This window comes from Sus scrofa, chromosome 9 (genome assembly GCF_054392235.1).
Source record: "Sus scrofa isolate SSC_HxYL_T2T_F1_AM1 chromosome 9, Sscrofa_HxYL_maternal_Yorkshire_Landrace_v2.0, whole genome shotgun sequence".
NCBI lineage: Eukaryota > Metazoa > Chordata > Mammalia > Artiodactyla > Suidae > Sus > Sus scrofa.
Window position 1 is genome coordinate 74,908,983 of NC_139391.1, and position 23,901 is coordinate 74,932,883.

Below are 23,901 nucleotides of genomic sequence, written 5' to 3' on the forward strand. Positions count from 1 at the left end.
AGTCATTTACATGTGCTGGATATTTAAGGAAGAAAAGAAAAATTCCTGTTATGGAAACTGCTAGCTCGGAAATTTATTTATGTATGTATGTATGTATTTTTTGTCTTTTGTCTTTTTAGGGCCACACCCATGGCACATAGAGGTTCCCAGGCTAGGGGATGAATCAGAGCTGCAGCTGCCAGCCTACACCACAGCTAACGGCAACACTGGATCCTTAACCCACTGAGTGAGGCCAGGGATTGAACCTGAGTCTTCATGGATACTAGTCAGATTTGTTACCACTGAGTCATGACAGGAACTCCCTCATCTACAATATGAAGGATGACTCTTTAGCTTTTATAAATCTGTCTAGATGGCAAAAATTCTGTTTCCTTCTCTTTTTTTCTTGAGAAATTCCGTTTCTTACCAGAATAATTTTCTGTACATGTTGACATGTACACTTGACTAACTTAAAAAAATAAAACAAGGCATTCCCTGGTGGCTCAGTGGGTTAGGGATCTGATGTTGTCACTGCTGTGGTGTGGGTTCAGTCTCTGGCCTGGGAAATTTCCACATGCCACAGATATGGCCCAAAAAAACCCACATAAAAACAAAAATCAAAACAAACAAAACATTGAGAACAAAAGTTTTCTCACTTGTGAAAGAGTTGTTTCCTTAGACTCAAGTTATTTTCTTTTGTGCTTATTGTAATATATTTTATTTTCACTTTGATGGAATGGAAAACCAAGTGTTGTTCTCAGGAAACCATAAAAAATTCTGGGATCAAAAAAAAAAGATATCCTAAAAGTTTTATTTATTTTTAATAAATAAAAATAAGGCCAGGGATCAAACTATAATCTTATTTTTATAGATTGACAAAAGGGAGTTCCCTTAGTAGCACAGTGGAAACAAATCCAACTAGGAACCATGAGGTTTCGGGTTCCATCCCTGGCCTTGCTCAGTGGGTTAAGGATCAGGCATTGGCATGAGCTGTGGTGTAGGTCGATGACTCGGCTCGGATCCAGCGTTGCTGTGGCTGTGGTGTAGGCCGGCAGCTATGGCTCTGATTAGACCCCTAGCCTGGGAACCTCCATATCCCTCGGGTATGGCCCTAAAAGTACAAAAAAGACAAAAAAAAAAAAAAAAAAAGACAAAATGGAGTTCCCTGGTGGCCTAGTGGGTTAAGGATCAGGCATTGTCACTGCTATGGCTAAGATCATGGCAATGGGTCAAGTTTGATCCCTAGCCTGAGAGCTTCCACATGCCATGGGCGTAGCCAAAAAAACTGACAAAATCTTTTGTCAACACTTCATTGTGCCTTCCCATGATCATAATCCACACTTAGAAAAAAAATAAAACTTTCAGGATATCTTTTTTTTTTTTATTCCAGACTTTATTACAAAGTTATGCACTGTGTTTACATATTAAAATATGACTGGGGAGTTCCCACTGTGGTTCAATGGGTTAAGAATCCAACATAGTGTCTGTGAGGCTATGGATTCAATCCCTGGCCTTGATCAGTGGGTTAAGGATCCAGCGTTGCCACAAGCTGTGGTATAGGTCGAAGATGTGGCTTGGATCTGGCATTGCTTCGGCTGTGGGGTGGGCCTGCAGCTGCATTTCAACCCCTAACCTGGGAACTTCCACATGCCGCAGGTACAGCCCTAAAAAGAAAAAAATAAAAATCAGACTGGGCTGTGAGGCCCTCTTGTTTCACTATGAGGCAAGTACCACGTGTTTGTTTATTTCTGGTCTGGAAGAGAATTAACTGGGCTCTTATTCCTGCTCTGTCTCAAACCAGTACTTTTCTTGCTTATTGATGAGGGGAGGATTTGAACCAGGTGTTTGCTGTGGTTCCTTTCAGCACCAACCATCTGTAATGTTGTAATATTTTTTATGTGCTCAAGAAGTTTACATTACTGACCCTTCATCAGCCTTTCACCCCCACCCCCAACAACTAATTTGTCTGCTGACCATCTAGTCCAATGTCACTGTGTCTATGACAGCCTCTCTTATAGCCACTACAGGACAAAGGGAAAGCTTCTATCTGGGTGACCTTAATTCGGGACCAGTTGAGTCCTATCTCAGTCACCCAAGGCCAGAACTATGGGAGGAAGCAGGTGAGAAGCAGGGGAGTCTCTGAACAGACCTACAGACTGTCTCGTGTGCTCCAGAGATCCCTGCCAGTCCATACCCAACGGCCCTAGTGCTGTGGCAAGTTTTAGAGGTAAATACAGTTCAAGTAGGAAAATGTTCCACCATAAACAATAACAATAAGCTGACAATAGTACTTAAGCATTAACCAGAATCTATTCTCTTTTATGCAAAGTGTTTATAAGTATTTTCATATGTAATCTTCCCAATAACCCTTGGAAATAACTCTTCCTGCTTTACTGAGTGAGGAGCTGAGGCTGAGCTAGAGGTAAAGTCTATAATGGCCTAACAGGTCGCTTTAGAACTTGGGGCTAAAGTTTCTTCATGCCTAAAAGTGAAACCATGTACAAGCACCTGTGCCCTTGTGAACTGAAGTAAAAGGCTTTCCTTTAGCCTCTCAGGCCTCCCCTTGGTCTCAAAAGGCACTCTCAAGACTTAATGATTAGGAAATGTTGTTACAGCTAAAAGCCAGTTAAAACAGTCTCCATTATGTTATGTCCTGCCTTGGCCTACTAACTTACTCTAACCAGCTTTTCACAACTGATTTCTTCCTTGCTTAATCGCTTTCTTTTACGCATGCTTACTCTCTAGTTACATTGCAGGCCTGGTATTTTCTTCCTCTGACACACTCCCTAACACCCCCCGTCCTTTTGTAGGCAGTCTTACTCCAGAGAGAAGGTCAAGGGGTGATAACCCCAAAGACCATCAGAAACCACCACCAGACTACGTGACCCCGGCCTGCTTGACTTTGAAATGATCTATGGAGGGAGAAGAAGGCAGGCACCCTAATCCTTATCAACAGCCCTGTTTTTTGAGCTAAATCTATGAGACCTCTTGCTATCCCCTCTCAAGGGAGGACACAGTTTTGAGGGTATTCAACTGCTATGACCTTCTTTGCCTGGCAAAGCAATAAAGCTGTTCTTTACGCTCCACCCAAAATTCTTGTCTCCAAGACTTAATTGGTGCCGGTGTACAGAGGCCGGGTTTCAGCTACAACATCAGGAGGCTTGGTCTGGGTCCGTATTTCACAAAATGTAGTATATGGATATATGGACCATTCTCTCCAGTCACCTGGGTGCTTGTTAAAAGGCAGACTCTTGGCTCCACTCCAGATCTATAAAATCAGGATCCATGGGAGCAAGGCCCAGGAATCTATGTGTTCCATGAAACCCCGAGCCATTCTTCTTTTTTTTTTTTTTTTTTTGCCATGCCCACAGCATGAAGAAGCTCCCAGGCCAGAGATCAAATCTGCACCACAGCAGTGACCTGAGCCCATGCAGTGACAATGCCAGATCCTTAATCCCCTGCACCAAAGAGAATGCCCAGGTGATTCTTAAACCAGGCACACGACTGCTAAATCTCAGCCAGCTCTAATATGATGGCCTGTGGTTTCCTTTTGTTACAGATTCTTTAAAAAAAAAAAAAAAAAAAAAAAAAAAAAAGGAAGCTTTTCTCTTTAATTGGACCCCCAAAATTTGACTTTATATATAATCTAAGGCCTACAAAGTCCTCCCAAGAAAACTGGCCTCAGAAGGGGAAAGGAAGGTCACTTGCTGACAAGCCAGGAAACTTAGCAATTTTTGGAGGCCTTAGGAAGAAATTCAATCAAATTTATAGGTACTGAAAGGGAGCAGAATCTGTCACCCTAAAATATGCCTCTTCAGCATAAGGATTATTTTAAACTGATTATTTTTAAGAAACAATAGACACATGAATTTCTCTGAAAACCAAGTCGAAATTTACCTTTTGGAAGAGAAATCTACGTTTATAATGGAAATATCCATTTCTAAGGGTGTCTCATTAATAGAAATGGCAGCAATTTAAATCTACATAACAACTCCATCTCCCTCCCCCCCCCCTTTTTTTTTTTTTTTGCTTTTTAGGGCCGCACCTGTGGCATATGGAGGTTCCCAGACGAGGGGCTGAATTGGAGCTACAACTGCCAGCCTACACCACAGCTCACAGCAATGCCGGATCCTTAACCCACTGAGCAAGGCCAGGGATCAAACCCGCAATCTCATGGTTCCTAGTTGGATTCGTTTGCACTGCACCACAATGGAAATCCACAACTCAATCCCTTTGTTTATTTTGCCTGAACATCGTATAATTGGCTCCCCTTCCCTTCTCCTCCAACATTTTCTTTTGTCTTTAGCTGAAAATTGTATTGAAGGTGATGGATGGGCCATTTCTGGGAGTTAGTTTTCCTGGAGCTCTCTCACGTTATTAAACTTCTGTTTTTCTCCTGTTAATCTGCCTTTTTCTATAGGGTGGTCTTTTATTACAAGATGGATTCTAACACCAGGGTCTCTAGGGAGTTGACAGGATGTACTGTGGTCTGTGCCCCGAGAGACCTTTCTGTGAGTGTGTAGTCCCGGAGGTCTCCTGGACCTCAAGGATGAGAAATAGGTGGTCTCTATCTTTCATCCAAGCGGGACGCAGCCCCTCCCTGCTCAGACTGTAAGCTTTATCGTGAAGTTATCTGTCCACAGGGGACAGATTCCAGGAGCTCAGTCTGGGACCCAGCTCTCCTGCCTCCATCTCAGCCAAGAACCTTAAAAGGTGTTTTTCCCCCTCCCTTATAGTAAAAAATCTTATGGGGAGTTTCTTGGACTTTGTTTCCTAATCTTGGGATAGAAGAACAACAGATTCTTTTAAAAGTCCACTCCAAGATCCACTAGAAAAATGTCAAAATCAAAGTTACTTCTGTGGCCTGTAGTTTTCCTAATATTTACTGGCTCTAAATTTATAAAGCAAACTCAACGAGGCCCCTATGGATAAGTGACAGTCTTCCAGTACCCTATTTTAATAATCCGGCAAAACCTAAGGAAACCAGCTTTTCTGTGATCAAAATAAATTATGATCACAAGTGGGAGAGGGTGAGACTATTAAACTGCAGACTTGGAAAAACAGCACAAGAGATTACTGGGTGTCCTTCTAGTGGAATGTTAGTTATTTGTCTTGCAGATTCTGTAACCTAGCAGGGCCCTGTGAGGCCTTCCCAGGGTGGCCCCCATGCCTGTTCTCCACCTGCCTTTTTATCTTAAAAAAAAAATTATTTAGTCAAAGAATCAGTTTAATCAGAGAAGTGAGAAAATACAGAGAAAAAGGAAAACAAGACGGCATAATAATAATTTAGCCATTCAACAAAGTCAAGGACCTTTAGTTAGTTCTTCAAAGACTATAGGCAATATTCTGAGCCAGGTTCTTGGAGTTATCTGGTAGGTGCTGAAGCCCCCACCAGGTGGAAGAAGTCAACTGCATGCTGCCCACCAGCACTTAGACCCCAGATCAATTTAAACCAGAGTTGATGACACTCCGAATTAACTCACCATCCACCAATCAGGAAAATGTCCATAAGCTGATCACACCCTGCTCCTCAAACACTATCAGACTCCTCCCTACACCCCCCAAGGGGGGCACAGTCCTTGAGGCAGTAGCCTGCCGTATTCCCCTCTTTGCCTGGCAGTCAAAGCGACTTTTTCTGTTTCCTCCAATTCTGTCTCGGAGTCTCTACCTGGCATCAGTGTACAGAGGCAGCTAAGATTTCTCGGCAACAGTTCTCTAGGGATATCTGACTCCATAGGGATGTGAACCTCTGACTGTCTTTGATTGACTAGCCTATTTTTTTTTTTTTTGTCTTTTTGCTATTTCTTGGGCCGCTCCCGCGGCATGTGGAGATTCCCAGGCTAGGGGCCCAATCGGAGCTGTAGCCACCGGCCTACACCAGAGCCACAGCAACACGGGATCCGAGCCGTGTCTGCGACCTACACCACAGCGCACGGCAACGCCGGATCGTCGTTAACCCACTGAGCAAGGGCAGGGACCAAACCCGAAACCTCTTGGTTCCTAGTCGGATTCGTTAACCACTGCACAATGACGGGAACTCCTGACTAGCCTATTTTTAAAACTTTTCCGGGATAGAAGTTAACATGTAGAAAGTTGAATAGTAAATATAAATGTTTCCAAGCAGTACTAATTCAAATTGTTCTTTTGCCTAGAGATCCAAATACATTTTGACTAATAAAATACAAATCTCTGCAAATCAAATTCTCTTTTTAATTAGTTTTAACATCTTACTGGATTCCTCTCTGAAAGGAAAGCCAAAACGGAGCTGGTATGGCTCAGAGAGCTCTCTCAAACGGAGCAGGAAGTCACTGAGGAAACAGGATTTAGGCACATCTCAGCCAGGAGGCAATCTTAACTTTTCACTACTTACTGTCTTAATGCAGGCATCCAGAATACCTGCACAACATTCCAGAAACTCAGGATACTTATTGGAGCCTCACCCTAAGTCACCTGTGAAAGTTTATCATTTAAGGACAAATATTTTCTTTTTGCATCAGAGCCAATCATAATTCTTGCAGGGCAATTTTAACAACCTTGCAACTGGCTTTTGCCTTTATAAGCCTCTGACGCTTTCTCTTCCCCAGAACACTCTTTCAGTTTTACCCAAAACTGTGTCTCCGAAATTGCAATTCCTAAGACCCCTCCTCTTTACTCTTCCCAGCTTCAAAACTGATTATTGACACCTCACTAAAGAGGTGGTAAGTATCCATTTTAGATTTCCATGGGCATCACAATTTTACCTTTTGAAAATTTTACTTCATCACCCTGAACCTAGAAGTATGGAAATAAAGGATAATAAGAAATATATTTTATAGCAACAACAACAACAACAAAAAAAAAAAAAAAAAAAAAAAAGACAAAAAGACAAAAAAAAAAAAGGAGTTCCCGTCGTGGCGCAGTGGTTAACGAATCCGACTAGGAACCATGAGGTCGCGGGTTCGGTCCCTGCCCTTGCTCAGTGGGTTAACGACGATCCGGTGTTGCCCTGAGCGGTGGTGTAGGTTGCAGACGCGGCTCGGATCCCGCGTTGCTGTGGCTCTGGCGTAGGCCGGTGGCTACAGCTCTGATTCATCCCCTAGCCTGGGAACCTCCATATGCCGCAGAAGTGGCCCAAGAGATAGCAACAACAACAACAACAAAAAGACAAAAAAAAAAAAGAAAGAAAAAGAAATATATTTTAATAAAATTGGATCACATGCTAGCAATCATAATAATAGCTTCTATTTACTAAAAGCCCCAATGTGTCCCAGATACTATGCCGATGCCAATATTTTAGTTATCTTTCCAACAACCCTGAATTAATACCACCACATTTTAGATGAGGAAACACCTTCAAAATCATCAAGTTGCCCAAGATCATTAAAATCCAGGTTTCAAACCCAGGTCTGACTGATTTCTGTTTCCACTGACACTTCTAACAACCAAATTTCTCTCTCTCTCTCTCTCTTTTCTTTTTCTTTTTTTTTGTCTTTTTAGGGCCGCACCTGCAGCATATGGAAATTCCCAGGCTAGGGGTTGAATCAGAGCTGCAGCTGAGGCTACAGCCACTCCAGATCCAAGCTACATCTGTGACCTACAGCACAGCTTATGGCAACACTGGATCCTTAAACCACTGAACAAGGCCAGGAATTGACCTGCGCCCTCATGGGTACCAGTCAGGTTCATTACCACTGAGCCACAATGGGAACTTCCCAACCAATCTCTTAATCTCTCTGGGTGTGAGTCTTTTACCTGTTATCAAATGGCATCCTTTTAAGGTCCCACATGCTTTTAATTACAAAACATTTCCCAGACACAAGCCTTAATTCAGCCGGATTTCCTTCTCTGGGTATGTATTCAGTATATCAAAAGGTGAACTTTTAATTTGAGGAGTCAAGAGATAAAAATAATACAGCACTAATTAAAGTAATTGAAGAAAATTTGCAAAAGTAATTAATAAAGCATCCAGTTAAAACACTAACTTGAGCACCCCACTGTGAATGGGACATTTATTTCAAACAGGAAAAAAATGAGAGGGGAGCCACAATAAAAGAAATTAATGAGCCCTTTGAACATTATAAGTGATAAGTTGAAGCTCAAGTAAAATAGAAATGCAAATTAAATGTAAAGAGTGCTATGAGTTAGCAAATAGGTGCTACAAAAAACAAGGTAGGCAAGAATGAAAAGGTGGAAGAGTCTAAATCCAGGGAAGACTGGCTGCAAAAGAGAGGAGAGGTGGCCTCTGGCAAAGGCTCCTAGACTGAGTCTCCACAAAGTGAAGCAGAAGACAGAGGAAAATGACCCCCAAAACCTGGGTCCTCGAACCTACTATTGTATAACTGCCCAACTCATCACTTCACTGTGCCTACATAATACAGCCAGAAAGTATGATACACTGTAGGTGTCAGAAAGGACACACACACACACAAGAAGAGGCATGATAATCACATGCTTGAAATTTCTGGCGAGACAATCCCCTGCAAAACTAAAGTACCTAAACTGGGGAAGCCAATAAAACAATACTTTTCTTGATTGCAGAAAACGAAATCCAGTCTAAATCTGGAAACTTATAGAGATAACCTGTCTGGCTTAACTTTACTGAAGCTGATTCAATTTCAGATGATGTAAAGAAAGGGCCCCTCCATTTGCTTCACTCCTAAGATCATGTGATACAGCTTGGACCTTCAAGTCAGCGGTACGGAGTTTCCTTCTGGTTTTACTTACAAGCTCTGTGACCTTGAACAAATTACATATGTGCTCTAAATCTCTGTTAGGTGAAGTAAAAGTGAAACAATACCTACCTCATTAGGTTGTGGTGAGAACTAAACATAAGAACATCTTAGGTACCTCGCACATGCCTGCCACAAAGAACTTGCTCAACAAATATTCTGACTCCTTTCTCCTCTTTCTTGCAAAGTGTTTGGGAATGATTCCAGGATTCTTTACCTCATTTTAAATATTTTATTCTAAAGGCAAGTGATACCCACTGAGTTTTTTCCCAATAGAATTAAATCACTGGAAACTTTAAAGTTCTGTAGAGCTGAATACACTCCCAACTGTTTCATGTCATGGTGTATTTAGAGAGTAATAACATTTATATGGCACAATGGGATACACAGACAGGACTGAGCCAGAGGCCACAAGCCTATGGCTGTGTGGCCTTTCTACAAGCCACGTGCCACCCCAAAGATGAGGTAGTCTGAATTTCAGCTCACTTGAAACTTATTTAAGGCACATAGTGAGCCACGGTGTAAGCAGATGGGGTAGGATCTCCAGAGGAAGAGAACCAAGCATGGCTTTCTTGACATAAGAGAAGCCATTTTAGGTGTAAGCTGTTTTATGATCTAAGCCTCGCCACAGTGCTGGCCCTGACAGAAGAATAGGTCCCAATAGTTAATGATCTTAAGGGAACAAAACAATGTAAGAACAAAAAGCTATCACTGGGCAAGGAAAATAACTTAACCATATTGGAGACAATATATCAATTACAAAGACTCCCATTTCAAAAATTCAAAGGTAAAGATTAGCCTGAGGCACTTTCCTGAGCTGTTTTGCAGGATCCTTGAGCACTCAACCACCAGACTGACTGGAATGTAAGGAATGATGACGCTGACTTTAGCTGACCCTTGGGTGACTTCAGTCAACTAGAGCCTGGACTCTGTCAACCTTTGCCCCAATTCTATGCTGAATTCTCCTCTGCTCAAGCCCCTTCATGAATATGCATGTACCCTTGCCCCTTCATGAATATTCATCCACCCTTAGCTCTAAACTTTCCCAATTTTGTCGGTGGAAGAGACACTGCTTAGGGAAATATCCCTTACTTGCTACAAGTAATAAATCTTTCCATTGTTGCAGTGAAAAAACTAAAGTAGATTCCATTATAGCAAACTTCATTCTTTTAGCTCACTCAGCCACCCTCTCACAGATGCTTTTCTTTCTTGCTTAATCGAGCTCTGCAAATGATTGTCTTCTAGCTAAAACTGTACTACAGACCTGGTGTTTACTCCTCCAAGGAAATACTCCCTATCTCTCCCTTCCTTTATGAGCATTCTTCATTCTAGAAAGAAAGTCACACAGAGTGATAACCTCAAGGACCACCAGAACTAGTCTCCGACAGAAGTAAAGATGAATGCAAGCTTGCATCCATCCTGATCCTTATCTGTGGCTCTACTTTCCACTCCTAAACTGTAAGACCCCTTCCTCTTCTCTCTCTCGAGAGGCACAGTCTTTAGGGCATTAGCCTACTATAGCCTCTTTTGCCTGGTAAAGCAATAAAAGAAACTCTTTTCAACTTCACCCAAAACTGTCTCCATGTTTCTTTTTTCTTTTTGCTTTTTGCTTTTTAGGGCTGCACCTGTGGCATATGGAGGTTCCCAGGCTAAGGGTCCATCAGAGCTACAGCTGCCAGCCTATGCCACAGCCATAGCAACTCTGGATCTGAGCCATGTGTTCAACCCATACCACAGATCACAGCAATGCCAGATCCCTGACCCACTGAGTGAGGCCAGGGATCGAACCCGCATCCTCATGGATACTATTCTGATTTTGTTTCTGCTGAGCCACAACAGGAACTCCCTTTGTGTTTCTATTTGGCCAAGTTTCAGCAACACCTTCTCCTGCCCTTTGGCTTGGTTGTGTCTTTTGGCTCAAAACTACCAAGAGGCGAACCCAGCTTTGGGGTAGCAATGATTCACTTACAAGAACTCTCAGACTGTTGTACCCAGACCAGCAGGAGCCACCTGGACACCTGTTAGAAACGATAGGGATGGATCAGGATAGTTATGTGGGTAGTAGTTGAAGTCCTAGTAGGGAACCATAGACGGAGAGGGAATCCTGGGGAACTTTGAGAGACCACTGTAAGTTAATAATCACTCAAGAAAGCCATTAGAACATCTTACAATGAAGCAGGCCTGCTTAACTATAAAGCCATAAATAAAAGTCGGGGATATGCCTCAGGTCATTAAGTGAAAGATAAAATGAGGCCTGCATTCAAGTTCAGCAAGATAATGGTCCTTAGCACCAAGGAGAGGAATTATACAGAAACCCAAGATGATTCAACATATTTTAGCATAAGTTACCACCTTCTGTTCATTTGAATAAGCACCATGACAATCCTAGTTTGACCTCATAAGCCTTATGTCTACTTGAAGAATGAGGAAGAAGCAGTCTTTTCCCCCCTCCCCACTCTCCTTAGATTATAAAAATGTAGCCCACCTAATCCTTGGGGCAGAAATTCTTTGCCTGCCGGCTTGCATCTCTCACAAGCATCCTATCTTCATAAATCTATTTCTTGCCTATCACTTTGTCTCTCACTGAATTCCTTCTGTGCTGAGACACAAAGAACTTGAACCTGAGTTCAAGTCCCAATCTGGCTTTTGGCAGGATTCAAGTCCCAGCATGTGGGTTCAAGTCTCAATCTGGGTGTAGTCTGGGTTCAAGTCATAGGAGCTTTGGGTTTCAGAAATGCAGTCTCGCCCCAAGCCCACTCTCACCAAATCAGAAACTCTGGGGTTAGAGTTCAGCAACCTATTTTAACCAGCCCTTCCTGTGATTCTGTTAGGGAACCATTGACTAGAAGTGCCCACTTTGACCAAACCCCATAATAACTGCTTGCATGAGTCATCTCACAACAGGAAGCCCCAGTAAGGAACATGGTGCTGCCCTGAAAACTAACCAGGAGAATTTGGGAAGGGCCAAAAGGAAAGAGGAGGAGGAGGAGACACCAGTCCATAATATGTCTGCCAACCCCCCAGAATCCTTGGCTCTGGAATCCATGCTGGCTGAGAGGTGCACGTGCCACCAAGAAGGACCCTGAGCCAGACCAAATATGGATCGAGCAAGACGACTGGTCAGAGACAACACAGAAACTAACCCCATTCCCTTAAACCTGAGACTTCAAGCCAAGTGGCAGACCCCTTCTCCTGGGTTCCCTCACCCTGCGGCTCTCCACCCAGGTACCCCTTCCCATGAAAGTCTTCTACTCTGTCAGCACATGTATCTTCTCGGACAATTCACTTCCTAGTGTTAGACAAGAGCCCAGGCCCAGGCTCTGGATGGGGTCCCCTGCCTGCAACAGTTCTGATCCACACTTGGAGAGTTTGAGAACTACTGCTTCATATGGATCTCTGAAGTTCTCAAATAACAAAGACCCTTTCCATTCTATTGAACATAATAATTTTTTTTAAGGTTGCCATTTTAGTTAAACATGTGGCCCAGAGATAGGATCTACTCTCTGATGACCTTGAAAAGGAACAGAATTTGTCACCCTAAAATATGCCTCTTTGGCCTAAGGATTATTTTAGGTTGATTATTTTTCCAAAACAGCAGATAGGAAAGAAGCTCTGAAAACCAAGTAAAAGTTACCCTGTTGTAAGAGAAGTTTACATTTATAAAGGGAATTTCCATTTGTAAGTGTGTCTCCCCCTCAGTACCTGGAAGAGGAGGATGACCAAATCTACAGACCCTCTTATCATTGGAGAAGGTAATGACCTAAATCTGCATAGCAACCAGACCCTTGTTTACTGTGTGGTACTTAAAAACCCGGCTCTCTCCCACCCAACATCTTTTGCTTTCAGCTGGAGATGGTATTTAAGATGATGATTTGGGCCATTTGGGGAAATGACTCAGTTTTCCTGGGTACAGAGTTCTCCTTTGTGTACAGGAGATATACATCTTATTAAATGTCTGTATTTTTCTCCCGTTAATCTGTCTTTCATTACAGGGGTGGGGGAAGATCTCAGCCAAGAACTGAAAAGGGTAGAGTGAAAATTCTTTTTTCTCCCCCACCACCTCTCCCCACATATGCATGGTATGCTTCAAGGCCAAATGGTGGGGTTCTGTCACCCCCATAGCCCAGCAGCAAACTGTCATTTCAGGGACTAGAGGGTTAGTATTTGCCCGGGAGAGGGATAAGGGAACTAGAGACACAGCATAGAAAACTTTAATTCTTGGAAAACCTTTCCAAAGGGCCTTAGATCCTTTGCTGCCCCCTAGAACCTATCTCCTTAAGCAACAATGTAACCTGATATTTTGTTAAAGACATGCTTGCCTAGAAGATGAATGAAATTTTTTACTTGGGTTTTAGGAAGGGTGGCCTTGACCTTTCCTACTCCATTTCATTATGAAAATTAAAGTTAAATAGCCTAATGGAGAAGAGGAGGGTTTATTTCATATTCAATAATTAAAGTCATCAAGGTGATCAGTTTAAACTGCAGTATAGTAGGCAGCAAATGTGAAAAAAGATCTGTACTTCAGATTAAAGGGCCATTTTTATTACAAAGTAAGCATTTTGAAAAAAGACTTTTACAATTCACATGGCATCTCTCTTATCCCCTTGTGGCCACAAAAATGAGAGACTTCTCCTTTTGTTGTGAATAATTTCCAAGTGAAAGAGTCACAGCAGGGGTGAGAATAGCAGAGCTCCAAAAGATCTTAAAAGAGATGATTGATTCCATCTTTTGACATTTTGGTTTCTTGTATATTTATTAAAAATTATACCATTTTAGTGGAATAGGTTTTAACAAATGTCAACCTCCAGCATTCTCACATTTTTTAAAAGCCAATTTGACACATCAGCTGTTTCTTTTCACCTCCGGTCCTGGTACGGCCTGAAGAGTGTTCACTCAGGGCTCTGCGCTGGTCTCTATTTGACTTTCATCAAAGAGGATTTAATGTTTTCTTCCATGTCACACTACCTTATAGTTCATGCATTCTCCTCTCACAAACGAATGTTACTAATTTCCATGTTTAACTTCGCTATTTTACATTTAATTAGAATTCTACAGTGTTCATTTCTGGAAAACATCTTATAAATTTCATAATGTTCTCTACTAACAGTCTTTAAATTAGCTACAACACTCTCCTAAATTTTTTGTTAGATATATTCTTCTGAAAAGGGTTCTTTTAATCTAAAAGTGAAATTGGAAGTGCTCGGGAGGAAGAAATTTTCCTGCATCATTCTACACTCTTCTGGCTGGTCTAAGAATTAAATTGACATGAGAAAAATTCGAAGGAGAAAATCAACAATAGTTTAACACTTATATAGGGGAAGACAGGAAAAACTCAACTCACCAAGATACCTGAAGGCTTCACCTTGAATATCATTTTTAGTCAAAGACAAAAGAGGATGTTGGAGGTAGTGGCTTAGGAACTCAAAGCAGAGGAAGGCAACTGAAGGAGAGAGAAAAGCGATTTTGGTAAAGAGATGTTTTCTGGGCCATAGAGAAACAATAGGACAAAGAGAGGAATTTTAACAAATAGACTTTTCTAGGTCCACATATCTAGTTCATACTATAGTATTTGTGGTGATGGTTCCTTTCCTGGGACAGGACCTCTGTCTACACTCTTGTTTTGTTTTTGCCTTTTTGCCTTTTCTAGGGCCACTCCCTCACCATATGGAGGTTCCCAGGCTAGGGGTCGAATCGGAGCTGTAGCCACCAGCCTACACCACATCCACAGCAACACCGGATCCTTTACCCACTGAGCAAGGGCAGGGATCGAACCCGAAACCACAAGGTTTCCTAGTGGAAAACGAATTCCTAGTCGGAATTGTTAACCACTGCGCCACGACGGGAACTCCTGTCTACATTCTTTACCCAATTAGGGGAAAGATTTCTTTCTGAGTCCTTTGGGCCTTGATTGTTTCCATCTTGAAATAATCCACATGCCAAAGAGATTTTTTTTTTTCAAAGCCTATACCCATCATTTATTAGCATATTGTTTTATTTTTTATTTTTAATTTTTAATTACTCAATGATTTTTATTACATTTATAGTTGTACAACAATCATCACAACCAAAGAGGTTTTTTTTAAATGACCACGTGTGCTGCATATGGAGGTTCCCAGGCCAGGGACTGAACCCGAGCTGCAGCTGGGACCTACACCACAGCTGTAGCAACTCTGGATCCTTTCGCCCACTGCTGCCCTGGGCCAAGGATCAAATCCAAGCCTCTTCAGCAACCAGGGCTGCTGAAGTCGGATTCTTAACTCACTGCACCACAGCAGGAACTCCCAAAGAAACATTTTGAGGCAGCAAATTTTACTCCCCTTCAAAACTTATGGCATTCATATTGCTGTCATTTATACAAAAAATGATGTTATTATTATTGGATCTTAAACGATATAATTTATTTATTTACAATGTTTTTCATTACTTTGTTTTGTTTTCTGTTTGCTTCTTTGTTATTTGTGTGTTAATTGCCACCACCACCTAACAAATGACTTTAAAAAGCTCGATGGGAGTTGCTGTGGCTGTGGCGTAGGCCAGCAGCTGCAGCTCCAATTCAGCCCCTAGCCTGAGAACATCCACATGCCACAGGTGTGGCCCTAAAAAATACATAAAAAATAAATATAAAAATAAAAAGCTGGATGGGAGTCTGCCATGTAGTTCTTGGGTTCTATAGTGTATCAGAATAAACATAAAGGATGGTAGCATTAGTGATTTTACTAAGACGTTCTAATGTACATAGCAGCAGGCAATAAAATGGAGTGGTTTGAAATCAGAGATTCTTGGGTTCTGATTCTAGTTCTACCTTCTACATGAGTTGAACGACAATGAGAAAAACACTCAATTTCCAGTGCATGGTATACACTGAAAAATAAAATATTGCCTGCCATATCGGTAAACAAAGGATGTCACAGTCATTAGCAATTACAGCCACCTCCAGGGGTAAGCCAGTGAGCCCTGAGGGAACTCAGGAAGGTAACAAAGAATACCTGCCATCCAGCAGCCACCAGACTGCAGCCCCTCTGGAGGTGAACCATAAGGAAACTCAGGATATAAAAACATAGGATACTGGCCCCAGATAATTGAACTACATATCAAAGGAATGATTTCAGTGAGCTCAGATCCTTGCATCTTCCCATGCATAGAAAAGTGCTAAATTCCTTAACTTGAGATACCTCGTTTTCTTTCATGAACAGTAATCTTTTGGTCCTAATACCTGCCTTTTGGTGTGAAACTCCCATATAACCTTGCTCCCCACCACCTTGCCTCCTCAGAGCGGGTTTCTCAGGGTTATTTGAGATGCTCCTTCCCAGGATTGAGTCCTCATTCTGCCCCAAATAAAACTTAATTCTCAACTTTTATGTTGGGCATATTTTTTGGTAGTTGACAACAGCAAGGCCAATAGCAACTAAAAAATAGTTTTAGAGTATTTGGTCAAGACAGGTCACCCACTGACCTGCAGAGTGATTCAGCTGATATATCTGGCAAATGATTGCCCCAATTTTTTCCTCATCACTCAGGACTGCATTCTACATTAAAACTGGAAGAAAAAATTATAAAGTTATCCTTCCCCAATTAGAAAGAACTACTGTTAAATCAAGAATTAGGGGAAGGAGTTGCTGGTGTGGCTCAGCAGTAACAAACTCGACTAGTATCCATGAGGATGTGGGTGTGATCCTCAGTCCTGTTCAGTGGGTTAAGAATCCGAAGTTAAAAAATAAAATAAAATAAAAAAATAAAGTGCTGGAGTTCCCGTCGTGGCGCAGTGGTTAACGAATCCGGCTAGGAACCATGAGGTTGCGGGTTCGGTCCCGGCCCTTTCTCAGTGGGTTAACGATCTGGCGTTGCCGTGTGCTGTGGTGTAGGTTGCAGACGCGGCTCGGATCCCGCGTTGCTGTGGCTCTGGCGTAGGCCGGAGCTACAGCTCCGATTCAACCCCTAGCCTGGGAACCTCCATATGCTGCGGGAGCGGCCCAAGAAATAGCAACAACAACAACAACAAAAGACAAAAGACAAAAAATAAATAAATAAATAAAGTGCTAAGTACAAGTGTAAATTATGGACTATAGCTGTTCACTGGGGGAAAACCATTTTTTTTTCATTCAGGAGATACGTACAGGCTTTATTTAAGTCGTAAAGGGAAAAAAAAGAAGACAGAATGGGGATTCCTTGGTAACTGGGTTAGATTCCATCCTTAGTATCTAGCACTGAATTCTAAGCCTTTTTTGCTAAAAAATACAGTATTAAAATATTAAATAAATAAATATCCTTAAAAAAAAAAAAAAAAGAATCCGAAGTTGCCATGAGCTGTGGTATAGGTCACAGATGGAAACTGCAGCTCCAATTCAACCCCTAGCCACGGAACTTCAACAGGCGGCAAGTGCAGCCCTTAAGAAAAAAAAAAAAAAAGTAAGGGAAAGTTATGTTCCATTGTCAGAGGATGGTAGTCTTAGAACAGTGGAGAATAGTTATTTCATTCAGTGTCTTGAGAATAAATTTCTTTTTTCTTTTTATCCTTTTTTTTTTTTTGGTCTTTTTAGGGCCACACTTGTGGCATATGGAGGTTTCCAGGCTAGGGGTAGAATCAGAACTGTAGCTGCCAGTCTACATCACAGCCACAGCAGCACCAGATCTGAGCCATGTCTGTGACCTACACCATAGCTCATAGCAATGCCAGATCCTTAATCCACTGAGCAAGGCCAGGGATCGAACCCGTGTCCTCATGGATGCTAGTCAGGTTCCTTACCTGCTGAGCCACGATGAGAACTCCTAGAATTGATTTCTTAAAGAAATGCACAAAAAAATTTGGGTTTGGGGGGGCGGTTTTCTTTTATTTTTATGGCCACACCCATGGCATATAGAAGTTCTGGGGCCAGAGATGCGGGACAGGAATTGAACCCATGCCTCTGCAGCAATCCAAGGCACTGTAGTCGGATTCTTAACCCATTGTACCACAGCAGGAACTCCTAAAAAAACTTTGTTTTTAAATTAACACAGCACTGTGGTCACAAATGTTTTAAAATTACATTACAAATTTCTTGAAAAAGAAAAAATTACGGAGAAGAAAAATTAAGCAAACAGAAAAGGAGTAAAGAAGAGACAAGGGAAGGAAAAATAAAGAAGGAGGAAACAAAGTGATGTCATTGTTTAAAAGGAACTTAGATTATAGTCAGAATTTAAAGCAAACTAATGTTAACAAAACACCTAAAATAACAAGCCAAGAACTTGCATTGGAAGATTAACTATGTATACTGGCATAGTAAAGGCTCTGAAAGGTCCTTCAATAAAGATATACAATGAAATATTACTCAGCTATAAAAAAGAATGAAATAATGCCATTTGCAGCAACATAGATGGACCTAGAGATTATCATACTAAGTGAAATTAGACAGTGAAAGATAAACATTCTATGCTATCATTCATATATGGAATCTAAAAAAAAAAGATACAGATGAACCTATTTGCAGAACAGAAACAGATTCACAGATTTGAAAACAAAGTTATGATTAACTTTGTCCGCCAAAAGGGACACATGGGTGGGAGAAGGGATGGATGGGGGTTTGGGATTGGCATATGCACACAGAGGCATAAGGAATTACTGGTCAATGGGGACCTGCTGTAAAGCACAGAAACTCTACCCAATATTCTATGATAATCTGTGTGGGAAAGGAATCTGAAAGAGAACGGATGTGTGTACATGTGTAACTGAATCACTATGCTGTACAGCAGAAATTGGCACGACATTGTAAATCAACTATACTTTAATAAAACTTTTTAAAAAATGAAAAAAAAATATATTGTACAATTTTTAGTTTTGGCTGCATCCATGGTATGTGGAAGTTCCTGGGCCAGGGACTGAATCCAAGCCACTGGAGTGGCAACGCTGATCCTTAACCCACTGTACCACAAGGGATTTCTTGGATTGTTTCGTTTTGTTTTTTCTTTTTTCTTTTTATGGCTACACCAGTGGCATATGGAAGTTCCCGGGCTAGGGGTCAAATCGAAGCTGCAGTGCTGACCTACAACATAGCCACAGCAACACTAGATCCAAGCCACATCCGAGAACTAAGCTGCAGCTTGGGACAACTCTGGATCCTTAACCCACTGAGTGAAGCCAGGGATAGAATCTGCATCCTCATGGACACTATTATCGAGTCCTTAATCCACTGAGCCACAATGGAAACTTCTCTCAGATTGTTTTGACCTAGGACTTCCAAAACTTCTTTAATCATGGAACCATTTTTTCTTTGCTGAACTAGCTTTCTAAATAAGATAATCTGTAGACTGCTGAACTAAGCTAATCATTGGGTATACCTCAAAACTCAGGGCTATGTCTTTAAATATCTGAGTTCCCAGAGCTCTTTCATACTTGGGGCCCCATTACTCATCTTCATATATTATAGCCCTAATAGCCTCTATGCCATTGACTGATTATGTGAGATACTTACAGAGTTTTGTTAACATGGTCCCTGTTCTATTAATCGAAATCTCTAGTTATCCTAAAATATCTTTCCTAATCCTCCTGAATAAAATTAATTTCATTCTCTAGAATCCCACAGTACTGTAGAGTTTTGACTCTATTGCAGACTTTGACTCCTGAAACTTTCTTTACAGAATTAGATCGTAAGCATACAAATTAAATAAAATAATACAGCTCTTATATCATACTGCCTTGTATAATTATATATAATTTGCCTCCAAAACCAGGTTTGAAATCCTCTTGAATCTTTAAAGTTTCCATTAAATTCTACAGAATGCTTTACATAGAACAGGCCCTCAAATATATTTCCCATTTGAATTAAATGATGACCTAGAATTGCCACAGATCATTTGAAGCTAGTTTAGGAAAGAGGAAATTGAGTTTGTTTCCAGCATTCCCTTCATCCTCTGTCCAGACACACACTTACTAGATTAAACTTAAGAAGATAAAACAAGACATTTTACCCTCTAACATTAAAATATCATGGAGAAAAATTCATCCATATTTTAATGATTTCTGAGAACTAGGTCATATGCATTGTATTACCACATAATCTGGGCATTTCAATATAGCCAGTAAAGATTGCAATGCAGCTAACAAATGCATGCAAATAAATGTAAAAATCAGTGCACATAATTCAAATCCAAAATACATTAAGAGTGGATTTTATTGGCCTGTATCATCAGGAGAATTTTCTTTCCACTTAGTTTACTTGCATTTGCACAGCTTTAGGGAAATGAATCTACAGATAAATGCTTTACTTTAAATTGAGCCATGGAAGGAATTCTATATTTCTCATTTATTTCCTCTATTGTCTTAAATTCCATTTCAGAAAAAATATTTCTCAATAAACTAGAGTTAAAACGTTGGTGAGATGGTATCTAACAAAAGAGTTCTTAAACTCCAAAGCCTTCCAACAGACATAAATCCCAGAAACAGAAGAACTCGTCTAACTTCTTAAAGAATTTTTTGTTTTTGTGGTAATAACATGTATTGCTTTCTTTCTAATTTTATAAGTATTCTCGTACAAGAATGAAAAGTATACAGGCACACCTCATTTTATTGCACTTTACTGCACTTCACAGATATTATTTTTTTTTTTTTTTAACAAACTGGAGGTCCACAGCAACCCTGAATCAAGACAGTCTATGGGAGCCATTTTTCCAACAGCATGTGTTCATTTCATGGCTGTCACATTTTGAGAATTCTCACAGTATTTCAAATGTTTTCATTGTTGTTATTACTGACCTGTGATCAGTGATCTTAGATGTTACTATTGCAAAAAGGTTATGACTTGCTGAAGGCTCAGATGATGGTTAGCATTTTTTAGCAATAAAATATTTTTTAATTAAGGCATGTCCATTCTTCCTGGTTTGTTGTTGTTGTTGTTGTTGTTGTTGTTTTAGGGCCGCACCTTCGGCATATGGAGGTTCCCAGGCTAGGGGTCAAATCGGAGCTGTAGCAGCAGCCTACACCGCAGCCACAGCAACACGGGATCTGAGCCACTTCTGTGATCTATAGCACAGCTCATGGCAACACCGGATCCCCAACCCACTGAGCGAGGCCAGGGATCAAACATGCATCCTCATGGCTAGTAGTCAGATTCATTGCCACTGAGCCACAACGGGAATTCCCATATCCATTCTTTTTGACATAATGCTATTGTACACATAATAGACTACAGTATAGTATAAACATAACTTTTACATGCACTGGGAAACAAAAAAAATGTGTGTGACTTGCTTCGTTGTGATATTCACTTTATTGTGGTGGTCTGTAACTGAGCGCACAATACCCGAGATGTGCCATCCACGTTGCCATCCTGGATGTCTTTCTTCCACAGGCTCAGGGAAAATAATGTGAACAACACATTTATTGCTAATGGTAGTTCACATTTATTAGGCACTATATTCTTTATGTGAATTAGTTCATTTACTCTTCACAACAATCATATCAAGCAGGTACTCTTATTATCCCCATTTCTAAAAAAATTTTTTGTGGAAGTATAGTTGATTTAAAATTTTATAATTGTTTCTGGTGTACATCAAAACAATTCTGTTTTATATTATATTTTTCATTTTTCCATTATGGTTTATTACAGGATATTAAATATAGTTCCCTGTGCTACACATCTCCCTTGTTATTTATTTTATATATAATATTTTATATCTGTTAATCCCAAACTCCTAATTTATCCCTTCCCTACCCCCTTTCCCTAAGTTTGTTTTCTATGTCTGTAAGTCTGTTTCTGTTATTTCTATAAGTTCATTTGTTCCATATTTTAGATTCTGCATATAAGTGATATTATGTTTGTCTTTCTCTGTCTGACTTACTTCACTTAGTATAATAATCTCTAAGTCCATCTATGTCACTGCCAATGGTATTGTTTCATTCTTTTTCATGGCCAAGTAATATTCCATTGTATATGTGCACCATATCTTTTTATCTATTCCTCTATCAATGGACATTTTGGTTGCTGCCATGTCTTGACTACTTTAAATAGTGCTACAATGAATATTGGGGTATGTATCTTTTTAAATTATAGTTTTCTCTGGATATATGCCAGGAGTGGTATTGCAGAATCATATGGCAACTCTATTTTTCCTATTTTAAGAAACCCTATACTATCCTCATTTTGCAGATGAGAAAACTGAGATATGTAAGGTTAATTAACCTGCCCTAGATTAAATAGTTAGTGACAGAAATGGTATTTGAACCCAAGAAATCTGGTTCCAGAATAAATGTTTTCAATTACTACGCTATACAACTTCTTTTGAAAGCATAAGCAGGAAAGTTAATCATCTGAAATCCCAGCATGGAGAGATGATATAATTAATATCTTGTTAAGTATTCTTTCAAGCACATCTTTGGATATATTTTCAGTTGTAAGATGGCTTCTTTGCTCACCTGTCTGGCACCTTGACTTCTCTTTCCATGTGGGACCTCCTCAAGGGCATCAGTTATCAGACTTCTCACATAGTGGCTTAGGATTCCAAGAGGAAGTGTCCAAAAGAAGAAAGTGGGGGCTGGAGTTCCTGTCATGGCTCAGTGATTAATGAACCCGACTAGCATTCATGAGGATGCAGGTTTGATCCCTGGTCTCACTCAGTGGGTCAAGGATCTGGCAATGCCACGAGCTATGGCGTAGGTCGCAGACACGGCTCGGATCCTGCATTGCTGTGGCTCCGATTGGACCCCTAGTCTGGGAACCTCCATATGCTGAAGGTATGGCCCTGAAATGGACAAAAAGACCAAAAAAAAAGAAAAACGAAAGTGGAAGCTGTCATTCTCTTTTGCCCTAACCCTGGAAAATGGTGGAACTTCTATCCTGCTATGTTCTGTTGGTCAAAGCAGTCATAGAGTCTGTCCAGATAAAAGGGGAGGGCTGGTAGATGCCCGCATCTTGATGGGAGGGTGTCAAGAAATTCTTGGTCTTTCATCTGCCACACCATGATTAATATATTTTAAGCACTCTTTCAAGTGTATCTTTAGACATATAGTTACATTTACTATACATTTTAAATAAATGGAGTTAGGTGACATATGCTATTTTGGGGGACTCCTCTCTTTAAATGATTTACTTTGCTCCTCCCAAATGCACACCTCCTTTCCCCAGCCAGGAACGGATGTTTACAAGCTTTCTTCAGCCAGGTGGCCAATGTTAAAATCCCTTTCCGCAGTCATATAATTGTATGTTCTACACACACACCTCATTTAGTCATTTTAAAAGTTGACAAAGACTTTCCTTGACCAAAGTGCAGTTAGGCTTCTTCTCAACTGAGATTTTACTGTGCACTTCAGGGTCCATCCTGTTGAAACTGTACTACCCAGTTTTAGCAAGGATCCTGCTTGGTCGGCTTAGAACAGATCCACATACTTGATATCTGATCACTGCATACACATCAAATTCTTCTTCCCTTGTCTCCCACGTCTGATCACTCAGGCCTGCCTTCCGCAAGAATCCTGTGAAGTTGGTTTAGTCAATATCCCTCCCTTACCCCGAATATTTCCTCTTAGTAATTTTCTATCCACTGACCTCCCACCCTGCTCCTTAGCAATAAATTCCCACTTGTTCATGCTATATTCAAAACGGAACCTAGTTCTGTACCAAGGTCTCTTTTCCCCTATGGCAACAGTTCCTGAATGAAATCTGTTTTTACTGCTTTAACTACTGTTCGGCTCTGGATTTTCTTTAACACAATACACTGGAAATCATACCAAGTTGCATGGAAAGATGTTAACATTCTTTTTACTGGATGTACATCTATGCTATTAATCTATCAAGATGGATTCAGCCATTCCCTCTAAAGATAGAAAGTGATAGCCAAGAAAATTATGAAAAGGAAAATGCTGATGGGAAAAAACAAAATGGTGAGTGAAACACATACATTTACTTCTTCACTTTCCTAAAGGCTTACTAAAATGATTTCACAGGAAATTTATTATAAATCACAAACCCACAATGACAGGGAGAATGGAAGAGTGCATTATAGCAGCAAAATTTTGGAAGCTAGAAAGTAGATGGATGTTTTGTAAATCATGTAACAGAACTGAAAAAATAAAATCCTGTCAGTGTTGAGAAAAGCCAAGAAGAAACCAATTTATGCTGTAAAATCCCCCAAAGCCTCAGAATTGGTGATAACACATATCTCTGGAAGAACAGCTGAAGGGGAGACGAAAGTGGGTTGATTGCAAGTCTATTTAAGAAACAGGGGAGGTGATATCAAGAGGGCAAAG

General features: G+C 40.7%; 1 protein-coding gene across 5 annotated transcripts in view; it reads right to left on the reverse strand.

Moving 5' to 3' along the window:
- Positions 1-23,901, reverse strand: part of LOC106504949 (uncharacterized) — a 631,734-nt gene that overhangs the window by 534,203 nt on the left and 73,630 nt on the right. Inside the window, exon 3 of one of the 5 annotated variants that reach the window (XM_084977002.1) lies at positions 14,029-14,127. The exons of the other annotated variants lie outside the window; for them this stretch is intronic. The gene's annotated coding sequence lies outside the window, so the exon portion shown is untranslated. The remainder of the gene's footprint in view (positions 1-14,028; positions 14,128-23,901) is intronic. 5 annotated transcript variants of the gene reach the window in all.